This window comes from Eurosta solidaginis, chromosome 1 (genome assembly GCF_040869045.1).
Source record: "Eurosta solidaginis isolate ZX-2024a chromosome 1, ASM4086904v1, whole genome shotgun sequence".
NCBI classification, from domain to species: Eukaryota; Metazoa; Arthropoda; class Insecta; order Diptera; family Tephritidae; genus Eurosta; species Eurosta solidaginis.
Genome location: NC_090319.1, coordinates 143,386,265 through 143,398,545, shown reverse-complemented (window position 1 = coordinate 143,398,545; position 12,281 = coordinate 143,386,265). Strand labels below are relative to the sequence as shown.

At 34.9% G+C, this 12,281-nt stretch overlaps 1 pseudogene; it reads left to right on the top strand.

Annotated features, from left to right (window-relative positions):
- Window positions 1-2,427: 2,427 nt before the first annotated feature.
- On the top strand, window positions 2,428-11,874 carry LOC137237979 (congested-like trachea protein; annotated as a pseudogene).
- The last annotated feature ends 407 nt before the right edge of the window (window positions 11,875-12,281 follow it).

Here is a 12,281-nt window from a genome sequence, read left to right as displayed (position 1 = left end):
ATTTTATTTCAAATATGAAAAATGTACATATATATAAAAACTAAAAAGTAACGGAATAACAAATGCCGATTTTGTGATCGATCAGCGGAGGCGGCGGACCATATCCTCCTGTAATGTGACGCAATCTCAAGACGCAGGGCTAAGTTTATTTATTTATTATTACGGCGTTTTAAGCCTAAAGCTTAAATTATTACAATTTATAAGTACATTTTAATAATAATAGGATTTCTAAAATTTGGGCAGTCGGAATATATGAGATTCCGATCAGCACGGGAACTGGCGGTCCCAACGGGCGAGTCCTGCAGTCACCTTATTGAGGATTTGGAGAGAACGTCTTCTCAATCCTGCCCTACTCCAAGACTTATGATTACATAGTTTAATTATTTATGTTGTCGGAATGCAATAGATTCCGATCAACACATATAACTCGGATCTCAGAGTTATAAGGCACTTTTATTGGGAGGTCGGAAAGAACGTATTTCCAATCCTGTCCTGTTCCAAAACTTAAGATTACACAGTTTTATTATTTATGCTGTCTGAATGCATTTGATTCCGATCAACGCAAAAGCTAGCAGCTCAGCAGAATGAGCCACTCTTATGGGACGGTTGGAAAGGACGTGTTTCCAATCCTCGCTGCACCAGCTTTTATATAAACATAATTAATTATAATATATTATTGTTTATTATTTTTGTTGGAATAGACGTGATTCTCATGAACACTCCTACTGTTTGTCTGAGGCGATGTTTCCGGGAACTCTTCCCCAATTTGATTGCGAGCGATACATTTGGCCTGATGGATAAGATTCCCCTGTGTCTGTTTGGAATGCCCATGTAAGCTCAAGGATCAGTAACATGAAATACAGATACAAAATATTTTATCTTATTGGAAGGGTTTTGCAATATTCTAATAAACTTTTTTTGAAAGTGTTTAAGTTTTCACAACTTTTAAAATGATTGGGAAGTTCATTAAAACATTTCAGGCCTTTGTAAAATATATTTTGCTTGACCATTTCTGTTTTGAAGAGATCTAATCTAAAATTATTGTTTTCCCTGATTAGGTAAGAGTGGGTTTCATTCACATACATAAGTTTTTCACCTAGGTAGACTGGTAATTTACCATGCTTGATATAAAATACAAATTTCATACTATGGTAAAATATCAGCTGTTTCACACTCAACCAGTTTAGTGCATTGATCAGGAAGTGTCGTACCTCATTTTCAATGTATTTTGCAAGTTTGTAACCTGTCTAATTGTATTTCATTGGCAATAAAGAATATTGTAGGGCAATATAAGAAGTGCAGTTCTATGATGGATCTATAAACTTTCTTCATCTGCGAACAACCTGATTTTACTATATTTCAGTGCTGATGATATATCGTTTATGTAAATGTTGAACAAGATTGGTGCTAATACCGACCCTTGTGGTAAGCCTATGTCCGCTTGTGCCTCGGATGAGACAACTGACTCGATGGTTGTCCTTTGTTTCCGGTCTGATAAGAAGCTCCTAAACCACTGCAATTCGTTTTCCCTAATACCAATTTTTTGTAGTTTATCGAGAATTGTATTCTTATCAATTGTTTCGAACGCTCTTTTCAGGTCAATTAAAATGGCTACTATAAGGTTTTTAGACTCAGTTCTTCTTTCCAGCTAGATATGACGTAATTTAACGCCGTCTCGCAAGAGTGCCTTTCTCGGAAACCGGATTGCTCCTTTATAAGGATTTTATTATTTTCCAAGTAATTAACCAGTTGATTTTTTATTACAATTTCCAGAATTTTTTCTACGTTCGGCAATGTATTTATAGGTCTTTGTTCTTTATTGAATATTTTACTTTCCTAATTGGTACCATTGTCGAGATTTTCCACATGTCTAGCACTATTCCAGTATTCATGTATTTTTTTATAGCGTTTACATAAATGAAACCCATGTACGATAACAAATCTTTAATAACGCCTTCTGAAAGTGAATTTTTCCCCCAGTTTTATTTTTGAACCTTCTTGCTATAAGTATAACATCCTCAACTGTAATTTCTTCGAATTTTAAACATGACCTAGCTGTATATTGGAAATCGTTCTGGCTCGGAACAACTTCAATTTCCCTGTTTACATCAACAATGCTATCGATAAAGAAGGAGTTCAATGCTTCAGCATTATGTCACACCTTTTACGATCACCGTCAAGATCTTTCCTTCTGGCTCCGTTAAGTAAACTTAGCATGCTTAAGATGCTTCCACATTAGCTTGCCTTCTGATCTATTGATATCAATATTATTCTCCATGCATTTAATCTTTTTAAATTTGATTAGTTTTTTGTAGTACTTCGCGACCATGTTATATTCGGTATAGTCACCCATTGTTCTAGCTTGTGAGTGCGACCGGTATTTCAGTTTATATATGTATATATAATATAGATTCTGCAATGCGAAACATGCAAGCAGTGATAAACAAAAATGGTGCCCTATTAGAAGAGTACAAAAGTGAATTTGAATTGGCGCTTAAACATAACGAGTATGAGATAAAAAAATTATTAGAGGCGATTGAAATTAAATTTAGCGAGAGAATAAAAGAAATTCAAAAGGTAAAAAAAAATGTGTAGTAAATATATGTGAAGTAAAGAAAATAAGAGATGTGGCGGAGATATTTAGAAAGACAGCGAGAAAATTTGCAGTGAAATTAAAAATAGTAGCGAAGAAAATAATAAAGCACAAAAATAAATAAAAGAGTTAGTCGGTAAAACGAAGGCCGCTAACAAACAAATGTCATTTGCTGAAGTACTAAACAAAGATAAGAGAGTGATGCCAGATATTAGAAAAGAAGTGCCTTTAATAATAAAGCCTAAATCAAAACAAAACAGCAATCAAACAAAAACCGATTTAAATGAAAAAGTTGATTCAAAAAAACTGAAAATAAGCAATGTACAGTCTAGAGCAAATGGTGTGATATTAATCGAAAGTGAAACGGACACGGAAAGAAATAAAATAAAATGTGAAATCGAGGACCGTATTGGTGAAAAATATGAAGAAAAAATACCCAAAGTTTTGCTCATAGATTTGTGATATCGAGGATGAACTTTAAACATTCAGATGAAAAAATAACTGAAATGTTAAAAAAAAAAACAAAATACTTACTTTGCGGATGGAAATCTGAAAGTTTTAAAACATTATGGAACAAAAAAGCTCAATGTAATATACTACAATGCATTAATCGAAGCAGATCCGGAAACGTTCCAAGAGACTACCGCCGCCGAAAAAGTAAATATAGGTTAAGAAAAATGTAAAGTTTTTGATGGCCTCGAGGTACAACAGTGCTATAAATGTAGAGGCTTCAACCACAAAGCCGCACAATGTAAAAATGAAGAAATCTGTGTGAAATGTTTAGAAAAACATAGTTCAAGGGATTGCAACCGAGAATTAACAAATAAATGTATTCACTGCATACGTGCGAAAGAAAGACTAAATATCGATGTGGACATTAATCACGTGACATTTAGTAAAAGCTGTCCACTATATGTGAATAAACTGGAAGCTAAAAGGAGAAAAAATGGTTACTAGCAATCAAAGTCAATAATACTTTTTTATGCAAATATACAAGGACTTATATATTATAAATAATAAAGCGGAGTTATGTAACTGAAGACATAGAACTTATTGAAATAAAACTACAAAATTTCAATAGTTTTCAGTGTGTATCAAGCTCTCGAGGAACAGGTGGCGTGATTATATACACGCGTAAAGAAATTAAAGCGACTGTTGTAGACTATCTAGTCAGTGATATGAAAATATGGACATTAACAATAAAATTCATCGTTGATAACAACGAGCTGTACATTATGAGGCTTTATAGATCACCATATAGCCCGGAATGTGAATTTTGCAATAAATTTCAAGATAAACTGGAAACAATAACGGAAATAAGTAAAGATTTTATAATAGCAGGCGAATTTAACATTGACTGGTAGAAAGATAGTTTATAGAAGCGAGAATTAGAAAAAATAATATTTGATAACGGTATAATGCAGAAAAATAAACGAGAGTACTAGAATAACAATTTTTGTTGTTATATCGGCCTACTGATTTGTAATATCGCGAGTTAATATCGAGCTCAAGGCCTAACAATAATTATTTTATCATTATTATTGTTATAATATATTTTTTCTTAATTGGCAGTTGTCTAAATTTTGTCTTTCTTCTATTCTAATTTAAAAATTTTTTCAATTAAGAAAAAATATATTATAACAATAATAATGATAAAATAATTATTGTTAGGCCTTGAGCTCGATATTAACTCGCGATAGTACTAGAATAACTAGAAACTCTAAAACCCTGATTGATTATGTTTTAACGAATATACACAATCTGAAAGTAACAGTGCAAAATTCTCTAAAAATATCAGATCATGAGTCGATAGTTATAGAAAAACCTACTCCCGAAAGTGTAATAAAACCAAAGCGCAAAGTTATTGAACAATTCCACAACAACCAGCGTGAATTTAATATAATGCTTTTAAACAAAAACCTAAAACATAGTAACGCATATGATGTAAATGAAAACGCCGTTATTCTAGAAAAGTGCATAAAAGATTTGGTGGTAGCTAAAACGAGAAGTAGATTAGAAATAGCTCAAGTCGCAAAAAATGGTTTAACTCAACGTTAAAGAAGCTAAAAATAAATAAAAAAAGTAAGGAAGGCTAAGTTCGGGTGTAACCGAACATTACATACTCAGTTGAGAGCTATGGAGACAAAATAAGAGAAAATCACCATGTAGGAAAATGAACCTAGGGTAACCCTGGAATGTGGTTGTATGACATGTGTATCAAATGGAAGGTATTAAAAAGTATTTTAAGAGAGAGTAGGACATAGTTCTATGGATGGACGCCATTTAGGGATATCGCCATAAAGGGGGACCAGGGCTGACTCTAGAATTTGTTTGTACGATATAGGTATCAAATGAAAGGTGTTAATGAGTATTTTAAAAGGGAGCGTGCCTTAGTTGTATATGTGAAGGCGTTTTCGAGATATCGCCATAAAGGTGGACCAAGGGTGACTCTAAAATGTGTTTGTACGATAAGGGTATCAAATGAAAGGTGTTAGCATTTTAAGAGGGAGTGGGCCTTAGGTCTATAGGTGGATGCCTTTTCGAGATATCGGCTTTAAGGTGGGCCCGGGGTGACCCTAGAATGGGTTTGTACGATATGGGTATCAAATGAAAGGTGGTAATAAGTATTTTAGAAGGGAGTGATCCTTAGTTATATAGGTGGACGCCTTTTCGAGATATCGCCATAAAGGTAGGCCAGGGGTGACTCTAGAATGTGCTTGTACGATATCGGTATCAAATGAAAGGTGTTAATGAATATTTTAAAAGTGAATGGGCCTTAGTTCTATAAGTGAACGCCTTTTCGAGATATCGCCATAAAGGTGGACCAGGGGTGACTTTAGAATATGTTTGTACGATATGGGTATCAAATGAAAGGTGTTAATGAGTATTTTAAAAGGGAGTGATCCTTGGTTCCATAGGTGGACGCCGTTTCGAGATATCGCCATAAAGGTGGACCACGGGTGACTCTAGAATGTGTTTGTACGATTTGGGAGTCAAATGAAAAGTGTTAATGAGTATTTTAAAAGAGAGTGGGCCTTCGGTGTATAGGTGGACGCCTTTTCGAGATATCGCCATAAAGGTGGACCAAGGGTGACTCTAGAATGTTTGTACGATATGGGTATCAAACGAGAGGTTTTACTGAGCATTTTAAGAGGGAGTGGGCCTTAGGTCTATAGGTGGACGCCTTTTCGAGATATCGCCATTAAGGTGGGCCAGGGGTAACTCAAGAATGTGTTTGTACGATATGGGTATCAAATTAAAGGTATTAATGAGGGTTTTAAAAGCGAGTGGCCCTTAGATGTATATGTGAAGGCGTTTTCGCGATATCGACCAAAATGTGGACCAGGGTGATCCAGAAAATCATCTGTCGGTTACTGCTAATTTATTTTTATATGCAATACCACGAACAGTATTCCTGCCAAGATTCCAAGGGCTGTTGATTTCGCCCTGCAAAACTTTTTCATTTTTTTCTACTTAATATGGTATGTGTGACAGCCATTTTACAAAGTTTTTTCTAAAGCTATATTTTGCGTCAATAAACCAATCAAATTACCATGTTTCATCCCTTTTTTCGTATTTGGTATAGAATTATGGCATTTTTTGCATTTTTCGTAATTTTCGATATCGAAAAAGTGGGCGTGGTTATAGTCGGATTTCGGCCATTTTTTATACCAAGATAAAGTGACTTCAGGTAAGTACGTGGACTAAGTTTAGTAAATATATATGGGTTTTTGCTCAAGTTATCGTGTTAACGGCCGAGCGGAAGGACAGACGGTGGACTGTGTATGTGGGCGGAGCCACGCCCATTTTGAAATTTTCTTTTATTTTTTTATTTTGTTGCACCATATCATTACTGGAGTTGACTGTTGGCATAATTTGCTTATATACAGTAAAGATATTAAATTTTTTGTTAAAATTTGACTTTTAAAAAATTTTTATTTAGCACATTTATAGTAATAGTAGTAACGTTTCTGCCAAATTTCATCATGATATCTTCAACGACTGCCAAATTACAGCTTGCAAAACTTTTAAATTACATTCTTTTAAAAGTGGAAGGTGCCACGCCTATTGTCCAAAATGTTACTAATTTTTTATTCTGCATCATAAGGTCAACCAACCTACCAAGTTTCATCGCTTTATCCGTATTTGGCAATGAATTATCGCAATTTTTCGGTTTCTCGAAATTTTCGATATCGAAAAAGTGGGCGTGGTTATAGTCCGATATCGTTCATTTTAAATAACGATCTGAGATGAGTGCCCAGGAACCTACATACCAAATTTCATCAAGATACCTCAAAATTTACTCAAGTTATCGTGTTAACGGACAGACGGACGGGCGGACGGACGAAAATGGCTCAATCAAACTTTTTTTCGATACTGATGATTTTGATATATGGAAGTCTATATCTATCTCGATTCCTTTAAACCTGTACAACCAACCGTTATCCAATGAAAGTCAATATACTCTGTGAGCTCTGCTCAACTGAGTATAATTAGAGCATGCAAAGCTGAAAGAGTAATGGACTATACCAACTTATGGTTCATTTATAAAAGTGCATGTAAAACATACAAACAAGGAAGAAGAAGAGAATAAATACTTTAAGCTAAAAATCAATATCGCAACAGATCAAAAAGAATCTCCACATTTCTTTTTGTTACTTAGGAAAGATGTAAAGGGAATAGGCTCTATAATTTATAAAAACGAAGAAATATGTGATGAAACTGAAATAGATGATAAGCTCAATAAATACCTCATTGAGAGCATAAAATTAATAGATTACTCAATTGATAAAGGAACATATATTAACAATATTGATCATCGTCCTGAAACCTTTCATTTTAAAGGAATAAAAATTTGCGAACTAAAGGCAATTTGTAAACAACTTAAAAACAAAAAAGATTGGAATAATGTGAGCCCAAAGATCATTTTGGAGAACTGGAATGAGCTTGGGCCTTTCTTAACAAAGTTAATAAATCATTCATTAATGAGCGGAGTATTTCCAAATGAATGGAAGGACTCATTGGTAGTGCCGGTTGAAAAAATCGCTAAAGCAAAAAAATGTGAAGAGTTTTATCCAATAAATACTCTTAAGATATTTGAAAAAATAATGGAAAGTGTTATGAAAAATCAAATACAAAGGTACCTAGATTTCGTAAGAATCATTCATGCGAAAGTGCAATAAACTTCGTTGTAAGTGAGTGGAAGAAGCGTCCAGGAAAGACAATAATAGAAGCGCTATTTCTTGATTTTAAAAGAGCATTCGAAACAACAGACAGAGGTATTCTTATAAAAAAGCTGTATATGTACGGAATAAGAGGAAAAGAGCTACTTTGGTTTAAGGACTACCTTACAAATCGTAGACAGCAAACATAAATAAAATCCACAAAATCAACTTTTTCATATGTGAATACAGGGGTGCCCCAATGATCGATTCTGGGAGCAATTCTGTTTATAATTTACATAAATGATATAGAAAAAGTGATATCAAAATCCAAAGTGGTAATGTATGCCCACGATACATTGGTATATACAGAAGCAGAAACAGTGGAAGAATGTAAACGAAAGTTAGAATGTGATATGATGAAATTATGAAATGGCTTAAAATGAATAGGCTCAAATTGAATGAACAGAAAACAAAAGTAATGGTGATGAATACAAATAGCGAAATAAATTTAGTGATAAATAATACTAGTATTGAGCAAGTAACCAATATGAAAGACTTAGGTGTAATAATAGACAATGAGCTCAAATTTAACAATCACGTGGTCTATTTGTGTACAAAAGCTGCAAAAAAAATTTACTTCTTTCGAAGAATACGAAATAAATTAGACACTTTAACAGCAATAAAAATATACAATACAATCATAAAGCCACATTTTGAGTACTGTTCCACAATTCTGTACACATCTTGTAACCAATTACAAATAGGAAGAATACAGAAATTACAAAAAAAAAAAATTTGATCCATAATAAAATGCCACAATGCCAAATACATCCCAATAAGTCACATGCTTGAAACATTGAAATGGCTAAATATTGAGCAAAAAGTGATGCTCAATACACTAATAATGATTTTTAAAATTAAACACAACATGGCGCCGGTGTATTTAACAAGTTGCATTCATTATGTTAGAGATACACACCAAAATGCTGTTCGGAATGCGAATGACTTTCGACTAGGATTACAGCGAGCTACTGCAGCCCAAAACACATTATTATATAAGGACCTTAACATATTTAACTCATTACCTGATTATATGAAAGGAGAGAATAATATTCTGAATTTTAAACGGCTATGCATAGATGTTATTCGAGGCTAAAATACTTTTTTATTACTTTTTATTACATATTATATATATATACTTTTTATTACTTAATATATCGTTAGCTTAATGTGAAAATGTGCTAAGGCACTTTTTTTTTTAAATTGTATTTTAGGCCCCGTATTATGTATGTCACCGTGAATGTTTGCGTCGCATTCACTCACATTCACCCAGAATTCGTATTTTATAACTTCTTACGTATTCGCGTTTGTCCTCTTACGTAGCCACTACGTATTCACTGGAACTGTCAAACCCAATACGTAGCCAGTATAGCCACTTGCTACTTTTTTTATTTCGGAAAGCTTTGCAGTGCAATTTTTTCGGAATAACATCGTTTTAACAAGATGGCAATATTGCAGGGCAAGATAATCTATAATATCTATAAATCTTATAAAATAAAGTCGCTAAATGCCATGTATGCACATAACTTCACACAGATTGCTCTGATTTTAAACCGGTTTTTTGCATTTGAAAGCTTAGCTACGTGAGATGGTGCAGTTAATATAATTTTAAGATATATATTATATAGGCGTGGCAAATTGCCAAATGTAGTAAAAAATCATAAAATTTTGGTTTACACAGCTATAACTCATAAACGGATGGATGGATTTAAAAAAATTCTACTTTTCAGTAAAACTTTGAAATATTTACCTTCGATCTGCATCAAAAAAAATAGTTGATTCCTTTCTTATATCAGCCAAATTGTTTAAACAAAAGTAACATTTTTACCAAAAAATGTGTTTGTGTGGTTGTTCGCTGTGAACTGTGCGCGCTAATTGCTTTTGAGTGAAGATGATGCGACACATACATACGTACATATACAGCATTCGCTGCATTATTTAACTTCGGGCGTAGGTTTATAGGTATGTATGGATGTACATCACTACATAGTATAAAACAAAGTCGCTTTCTCTGTCCCTTTGAATGCTTAAACCTTTAAAAATACGCAACGGATTTTTATGCGCTCTTTTTAATTGAAGAGGAAGGAACGGATGAACATATTTGGCTGAAAATTTTTGGAGGGGTAGCTTAGAACCAGGAGACAGACATAGGATAATTTTTATCCCGTTCTGGCTAGGGTCTTGAGATCAAAACGTGGAATTGGGTAATCCTGGGATATTTTTTTACAATATGGGTATCAAATGGAAGCTGTTTATGAGTGCTTTGACACGGGATATTTTTCGTACCCGTGGGTATCTAGGGTCTCGAGATATAAGCGAAAACGTGGACGCGGGTACCCCAAGAATGTGTTTATAGAATATGGATAACAAATGAAAGCTGTTGATGAGTGCTTTAGTACAGGGTAGTTTTCATACCTATTTGTGACTAGCGTCTCGAGATATAGGCCAAAACGTGGATCAGGGTAACATTAGGATGCGTTTTTACATTATGGGTATCAAATTGAAGCTGTTGATGTGTGCTTTAGTACCTACTGGTGACTATTGTCTCGATATATAGGCCAAAACGTGGACACGGATACCCCTAGAATGTGTGTGTAATATGGATATCAAATGAAAGCTGTTGCTGAGAGCTTTAAAGTAATTTTCATTGTGATATTCGATTTAGTCGCATCAACCTGGCAATACTGATAAATATGCATGCGAAGCCGAAATAAAGACGAGTTAATAATACCCACATACCTATTTACATACGCACTATTTGATTTGCCTGAAATTTGGTATATACATTTTTCTATATTAGTATTTACGATCTTTTTTTCCGGTAAGTAGACCAGAGACGGACTGGGACTGGGACTCGGAATGGGACTGGAACAAAATATGTAGATACCACCCTCTTGGACTGGCAATAAATTATGAAGAAGAATGAGAAGAATTTGAGATAAGAGAAAAGAGGGAAGGAGACTGAGAAAGAGATAGAGTGAGACGAAGATAGAGATAGATAAAGCGAAAAAGACGGAGGGAGGAGTGAATAAATGGATTAAGAAAAAGTGAAAAGGGAGGAGGGCAGAGTTAGACGGAAAAAGCCTATTAAAATGTATGCAGATAGACCAAATTAGGGCAGAACAATTCTGCCGGGTCTGCTAGTTGTAAATAAACACAAACAGCGTAAACCAATATTTATTGTACCAGCGCAAGAACGTAAGGCAAATCCTTTGAAGGCTATTTTGAGTGGCGGATTTGGTTGCATATACAATGTACACTCGAGACATCCATTGGACACCATTAAGGTTCGCCTCCAAACAAGGTCCAACTCCTGGTCAACCGCCCTTGTACAAGGGCACTTTCGATTGTGCTGCCAAAAGTATAGAGAATGAAGGCGTCACATGCTTATACAAAGATATGACTGCACCACTTACAGTGTAGCGCCCATATTTGCGTTATGCTTTGCTGGTTATGCATTGGGTAAACGCGTGCAAAAAACAGGTGAAAATACAAAGCTAACATACACCCAAATTGGAATTGCTTGCTCTTTTTCCGGGTTGACATCAAACGTTATTACAGCGCCTGGTGAACATATTAAATGCTTATTACAAGTGCACCAATCGTCAGGTGGCTAACGTAAATAAAAGGGTATGTAAGATACAGCCTCGAAATTGTACAAGGAAGGCGGTATACGTAGCTTATACAAAGGGAGCTCTGCGACGCTGTTGCGTGATTTACCCGCAAATGGTTTCTATTTTCTCACTTACGAGTATATTCAAGATAAGGTCAAAGAGCAAACTGGCAGCGAAAAGCGGTGCAGCGGGTATAGCATATTGGATGGTGGGTATGCCAGCTGATGTACTCAAGAGCAGATTGCAAACAGCTCCCGCATGCAAGTATCCGCGTGGTGTGCGCAGCGGCCTCGTGGATCTAATGCGTACCGATGGTCCTTTGGCTTTATATTGTGGTGTCACACCAGTTACGTTACGTGCCTTTCCAGTTAATTCTGCCTGCTTCTTTCGCATCCAGATGGCAAATGATACTTTCGATGCTATCGTCGCTTTAATAAACTAAAGAATTTAAACTAAGAGGGTAAAAATAATATTTTTTTATAACAACATAATCTATATAGTGCACTTATAAATCTATGCAATTTTCACTATTTTAATTTATATAAATAACAATTGCTTTTGTTTTTATCGGCCTATTGATAAATCATTCAAGGTTCGAATCGAGCTCAAGGCCAGAACAACCAGATGGCGCAACACTGTATAAATATCGTTGGTAAAAAGGAATAGAAGTAGCAAATTTGCCAGTCAAACAAACCACCGCTGTATAGCTAAATGGTTAGCGCAGCATGCCTAAAGCGTACTGATGATGAAGGCTTAGCACCCTTCGAAATGGATCTATCTGCGCAGCTATGGCAGGTTGTCTGAAAAATTTTCTACTTACTATTCCAAAAAACAAAATACAATTTTTCA